This window comes from Beta vulgaris, chromosome 2 (genome assembly GCF_026745355.1).
Source record: "Beta vulgaris subsp. vulgaris cultivar EL10 chromosome 2, EL10.2, whole genome shotgun sequence".
NCBI lineage: Eukaryota > Viridiplantae > Streptophyta > Magnoliopsida > Caryophyllales > Amaranthaceae > Beta > Beta vulgaris.
Window position 1 is genome coordinate 12,638,993 of NC_079203.1, and position 7,459 is coordinate 12,646,451.

At 33.9% G+C, this 7,459-nt stretch overlaps 1 long non-coding RNA gene across 1 annotated transcript; it reads right to left on the reverse strand.

The window, feature by feature from the left end:
* Nucleotides 1-3,446: 3,446 nt before the first annotated feature.
* LOC130590569 (uncharacterized) lies at nt 3,447-5,748 on the reverse strand. The gene is made up of 3 exons (XR_008968420.1): nt 5,677-5,748; nt 5,517-5,584; nt 3,447-3,613 (listed from the first exon to the last, which is right to left on the reverse strand). It is a non-coding gene; the product is annotated as an uncharacterized LOC130590569 (long non-coding RNA).
* Nucleotides 5,749-7,459: the final 1,711 nt, after the last annotated feature.

Sequence of the window (7,459 nt, forward strand, 5' to 3'; positions counted from 1 at the left end):
ATGTAGATGCTCATTAATAATGAAATTCGATACCACTTTTGACTAATGGAGTCCTAAATCTAGATCATATTTTTTTTAGTTCACTACCACAAAACTCAAGAGCACTAGGACCCCTCCGTAAAGAATCGAAAATTTCGTATATAGTCCACGTATGAGTCCACTCCCTTCGACAACCTCCTATAAAGTAATGAAATACAGCTGCAAATAGCTAACTGACCAATTTGCAAATTTTCGCTTCAAGCACTTTTGGACACGTTTCGACTTTCAGAATCAATATGATAACTCCACATGGTCTTTTCACCTGTGAACTTCTGAACTAGAACCTAATCTGAGCTCCCTCGCCCTGACCTTACTTTTAGTAGTCGAATTGAACTTACTAGTCCCAATATAAAGCAGAATAAACATCAAAAATGGAAAATAGTACTTTGAAGACACATTATTGTTCGATGGAAGGTTGAAAGCAATACCCACCTGTTACAACATAGTTTAGGCCCTCCGGGGTTGATGTATCAGCACTTTCAACAATCCGATTAAGATCACTTTGAAGAGATCGTGCCATGCCCAACAGCCCAACCTAGAAAGCACCAGAAATTCTGATGAAAAGACATCAATTACATGGACCAGAAAATGCAAATTACACATGCAAGAAGGGTTCTATTGTGAAACTTAGGAACATGGTTAAAATTTTAGACAAATGATCAAATCAGTTTTAACTGGAAATTCTTATGGAGACGCAAGCATAACTTTAAGACATAGTTTTGTTAAACTAGCTCAGACAATTAGCATACCATACTACCATGCCGGGACCCATGTTCCAATACAAATACTTCAATAACTTTAGTTCTCCCTTGATATGATGGTGACTGTCCTGCTTCTCTTATTGTCTCATTTGACAGTCCTAAGTCACTAACAAATGCAAATCCTTCCAATTCTTATCAAAGATTTCTCACCATACTATTAGAGCAATCTTACTCTTAGCTAATTTTTGCACATATGTACTCACTATATACACGCCTTAAGACACTTCCTAAGTCTACTACACAAATCAATGAAGAAGGAATCGAGTTCTCATACGGAAAAAAAAAATCAAAAGGAAAACAAAGCTCTCCTGGATTGAACAAGCAGCATTACACGATCGAGCATTCACATAAAGTACACACTAATATAACATCATCAAATCACTATCTACAGTACAACAAATACCAACAAAACAGCTACCACAACCAAATCGACTAAAACATACTTCCTCCATTTTTTAATTGCAACATTTTGACTTTTTGCACTATTCGTGCACTTATTACTTTGACTAGAAATTTGTTAACAACATACAATACAAATTTTAGCAGGTAAGGTGTCATTAGATCTTTCTTGATATATATTCACAAGATTTCAACTTTTTATAATTTTCACAAAAATATAATGAGAGATATTTAGCGTCAAAATTGTATAAGCATGAATATCAAAATATTGAAAGTAAAAAAACAGCAAGAAGTACTAAAACTATGATACAATAAAGCATATTACCTCAACTTGATCACACTAGTTTTCTCAGTAGCAGTCAAAACCCCACCTTCAGATTGATCAGAAAGGAAGCCAGAAACCACTAATTGTAGGTTTCGCAAACCAATTGTAGGTGGTAAGTGCAGATCGTCGCCGCCGCAAAACGTAGGCAAAATTAGCAAATAAAAAAATACAGAAGATTGTTCATATATTCAAGCATAATTAACCATCAATTTTAAAGAATGATAAGTCGAGCGCGTGAGAGTAAATTTGAGTGCCTAAATCAATCGAAAGATATGCGAATCAGTAAGTTTTAGGTAATAATATGGATAATTCGTCAACAACAGCAAAAAAATTTGGTCTAGTAATAATAAAAATCAAGAGAAAGCAACGAAATGAAGCAGGTATTCGAAAAAAAAGGAATTGAGAACAAAAATTTATGTACAGTAATGAAGGAATTTCTCAGATATGACTTACAGCAAGAAAATCCGATTGAACCTCGTCGATTAATACGAACTTCAATAATTTGAAGCAGCGATCTTGATTTCGACATTTCAAATGAATTCTGAGTAGTACTACAGCTGAAATTTGATGAAAAATGAAAAGTTAGATTACAAATTTTCGACTGAAATATGATGATTTCAGTCACGGTTTCACCAGTTATAGAAGATAAAGGAGGAGATTCGAGAAGAAATTTATGGAGATATATTGCGAGAAACTAATCGCAAATTGATGAGGAAATTTAGATGGAAATTTGATCGAACAAAAAGGCGAAATTTTGAGAAACGATATTAGTGAAAGTTGAGCTAGGATTGAACAAAAACATGTAAAAGTTTGGTTGAACTCCATTAATGGAGCTTGAAGAAAAAGTAGTAATGGAAAGAGGAGAGAGTAGAGATGAGGGACGAGGAAAAGTGAAATTTAATTTGGGGGATTAGGGTTTTCTAATTTTTCGACTTCCATAGACTCAAACAATTACGCCAAAATTGTCAATGGTTAATGGATGTTTGGCTTAGTATTATTTTTTTCTAATTTTTATTAACCTATAAAAAATATTTAAAAGTTAATTAATTAAATAAAAATTTTAAAATCCCTATTTTCCAGTTTTTAGTGTTATTAGTATTTTAGAAGTGTTACTTATTTTAAAAATTATAGTATTACTATTTCAGAAGTGTTACCTATTACAAAGTTTATAGTGTTACCATTTCAGAAGTGTTACTATAAAATGTTACATATTACAAAAGTGTTACCTTAAATGTTACAAATGGACAAAGTGTTACATAAGTGTTACTTAATAAATAGAAAATCTATAATTTGAAAAGTGTTACCTAATTGTGTTACCTAAGGTCAATTATGTAGTAGTGATTATTTATTCTCTAGAAAGTAAATATGATTACTAAACTAATGTAATTTATTATCTCTATAATAATTCCTTTTTATATTTAGTGATTGTCGGGTATGTTTAAAGATATATTCCTTCACAATGTATGTATTATACCTATTAATCATTTTACCCAATCATAAGCCAATATATGAAATGAAGAAAACAATTTATATTATAATAGATGAATAAGAATAATCCTAACTGACACTTCAATGGAACACGTACAAGACGGGGGTAAATTGTACTTGGAACATTTAGCAAAGTTTCTTACGGAATTTTAAAACAATAAAGGAACAGTAATCAGAGAGACAGAGAAATATAAAATTGAGGAAACTTCTTGAACCTTATCAAGAAGGGAAAACCTCAAAAACTATATGTAACAGCCCGTTTTCCCGAGCTGCTAGGTAAGCACACTTAAGATTCACTAATCACAATCAATGCTTAGTAAGCCTCGAATTAAACATTTACTCGCAGCGGAAACATAACCTAGAAAACGATCTGGACCTGTGGGTTATTGGCCCACAAAACAAAATCCTTTATATAAGACTTCAATACACCGATATCTCGACTAATATTCCCAAATATTGTATACAACAAAATATATCAAAAACTATTCCTTAATTGACTATCTAAAATACAAACTCAATCCATAAGCTACAACGACATCTTTATCTTGCTTCACTTCAGAATCCTGAGCTCACAACACCAAACCTGCAACGATGTTTGACTCTGCCACCCACCAAGTGACAGGCCACAGAAATGACAACACCATCAGCAAAGCTGAGTACACACTGTGTAATAGAAAATACAAGTTTAGGTGTATTTTGAAAACTAACACATAGTTATAGTAACAGATAATCACACTCAACTTAGTTGATATATTTTCACAAAATCAGATCGTTTGGCATGAACGCGAGTGGAGAGGGGTACCACGCAGTACCAGCTGTCTCCAAACTATTGAGGGTCGTCACCCAGCCTTTTATTGTTATGCTTGCAAGACTTACCCGGACATGTCCTATAACGCCAGGAATTTGCCCCTCCTGGAAGGCAACAGCTAGGGACTCTACCCGCCCTAACTCGGGGTGCCTATTCATGCCTCACTTTCATATTTATAAAATAAGATATTTAATGATTCATACTTGAATCCTCAATACTCATAACATAACACCATATTCGACCTTATCTGGTCTTAACTCATATCTGAATCATTTCCTCATTATCATACCAAATCATATTTTGAGAAATATAGTATTTTCGAACGATTTCGATAATTGAACAAAATGATACTTTTATAACAATCCAATAGCAATTCACAACTAACTCACAGAGATGTATCTATAATCATGGCCATTACCACAAACGATATATGATATACCAAAATTCAATATAACGCCCACGGGAGCATTTAAATATATTTTGCTGAACCCAAAGGTTACCTCAACTCTATAACAATTATACGAAACCTCCAAGCATCATAACTTGATTTCCCATATCATCTTGAATTATATACGTCTACATAGCCATTCTCCAACAACCATCTCACGATAACATCAATAATCAATAACCAAACTTAAACTAATTCCCAATTCACAAATTATCAACCTTTAACATTCTAATTTCCTTAATCCTTAATTAATATCTATAACTTCGATGATATTAGCTACATCGACTTGCATCCCAATTCATAATCATAATTCCAAATTATATAACTAAACAAACTAAACATAACTCACAACTGTACCTAAATCAAGCACCTAATTGTGCTACCAACAATTATATTGAGAATATAAAGCTAGCTCGACTCGTAAATAAACCTCAATAAACTGATTTTCTATTGCACTCAAATCCTTAACCAATATACAATTTCCAACATTATAATCTCCTTCATAATTCCGAATGATACTCCATTCCAAAATCATCCTCCAATAATCACCTCATAACAATAACAATAATCAACAACCAACTTAATATTCTAATTATCTTCTTCTAACGCAACCATTATGCTAATAAAACTGAATCCCGCAAATAGAAATTAATGAAGTCATTCCCATAACTCATAACTCATAACTCGACTTCATATATATCAACTCCAACTACAATAATTATAACAGTTTCCCAATTCTAAGATTAGGACTTCCCTCGCATCATCAACAACGACTATCCAATAAGAACGATACAACAACAACAATAGGCAACAGCTTCACAGCAACTCCATCACAACCACAATGACAGAACAACAATAACCCAACAACACTACTACAACAGAGCAACAACAACAATAGCAACTCCACAACAACTTCACCACAACCACCACAACCACCACAACAACTCCACAACAACAATAACATAACAACTCCACCTTAATCATCATAATTACTCCACAAGTCCATGTACTAAACACATTCCATTAAGGATCATAATCGTAATGACTTAGTGTATAAGTGTTGTTTAGGTCAAATGAAACATCTCTAATGAACCTTAGCATGTTATACTCTGTAATATACTCAATATACACATAATAAAATACACATCATAAGTAAATTCATTTCATAACATGCTTTACACTAGAAAGAAACAATCACCTAACTTAGAGTATGGAAATCTCTAGGGTAAAACCAAACTAAGTGTGTACCTTAACTAAGGATGCTTAAAGCCACGAAATTCCTTAATCCACTTGGTTAACTACTCCTACAGCTTCCCCTGAATGTATAAAATGCTAAAGATTAGTTTCAACAAGCTTATAGATATGAAAAACTAAGCTTAAATACAAGAGGTGTAAACTGTTAACTTACAGCAACTTATGTGATCTTTCAGCAAGGTTTTCTATATGAGTTTAAGGTCTAAAGATTGGAACCAAAGCTTGAATACTTTGTATGGATGTCTAGAAGAGTTCTATGTAAGAAAAGTGGGTGTCCAAGAGGAAGAAATAAGAGAAAAGAGACGAAAACCACAGAACAGTCTTTTATAGCTGTTCTGGCGGTACCCAGGAGGAGGGAAACTTTCTGGGCAAGGTCGGTTTCTTGGAGTTTTTGGGTGATTCTTGCTTGAGGTGTTAGCCTAAGGTGTTGGCTTTCATGCATAAAAAGTCTTTGAGAGATCGACACTTAGTAGCTGCTAAGCAGCTTTCTTTGAGGATAGGTCTGAGCTGTAATTTCAGCTGGCCAGGTTTTACTATGTAAGCAATTTCCCTTATTGAGCCACGTAATTCTTGGGGATAAATGACCATTTTAACCTTAAGACATCCCAAGCATGTCATATATCAAGTTTGGTTGGGTTCGAGCTCGGATTCAATCCCAAATGGCTCTTTAACTGGAAGTTCATCGCTACCCGATAAAACAATCTCCAAACGATTTTCATAATCTTAATGTTTAAGGCTCTCAAGGACTTTCTAACTTATCTATTGGTTTCCAAAGCTTTCTTAACCATTAAGAATGATGATGCTTATCCACAAGCTTTCTTAACCATTAAGAATGATGATGCTTATCCACAAGCTTTCTTAACCATTAAGAATGATGATGCTTATCCACAAGCTTTCTTAACCATTAAGAATGATGATGCTTATCCACAAGCTTTCTTAACCATTAAGAATGATGATGCTTATCCACAAGCTTTCTTAACCATTAAGAATGATGATGCTTATCCACAAGCTTTCTTAACCATTAAGAATGGTAATGCTTATCCACAAGCTTTCTTAACCATTAAGAATGGTGGTCTTATCCACTTTTAGCTTTTAAATAAAGGTTCTTAAAAACAGGGCTATTACATACTACCACCCTTAAAATAAGTTTCGTCCTCGAAACTTAAAAACATAAACTCATAGATCAACCTTAAGTGTCCATATATCAAGCACTATAGCCTCCGATAGTCTTTATTAAATTTCTATGAAAAAGTTCTCAATATACCCAACAAATAGATTTCAATTATCCTCAAATTACAACTTTGAATTCCATAATCTTATTCCCATGGATTTACACAAATCTAGACTCTTATTCTTATTCTATAGCTCAAAACTTGAACTCTAATTACCAAAGTAACAGACACACATTCCCAACGATCTTTTACCCCCGCTATGTGGCTAACTAAGCGCACGGTCGCAGGTTGCTCTGATACCATTTGTAACAGCCCGTTTTCCCGAGCTGCTAGGTAAGCACACTTAAGATTCACTAATCACAATCAATGCTTATAAGCCTCGAATTAAACATTTACTCGCAGCGGAAACATAACCTAGAAAACGATCTGGACTGTGGGTTATTGGCCCACAAAACAAAATCCTTTATATAAGACTTCAATTACACCGATATCTCGACTAATATTCCCAAATATTGTATACAACAAATATATCAAAGATATTCCTTAATTGACTATTAAAATACAAACTCAATCCATAAGCTACGACGACATCTTTATCTTGCTTCACTTCAGAATCCTGAGCTCACAACACCAAACCTGCAACATGTTTGACTCTGCCACCCACCAGTGACAGGCCACAGAAATGACAACACCATCAGCAAAGCTGAGTACACACTGTGTAATAGAAAATACAAGTTTAGGTGTATTTTGAAAACTAACACATAG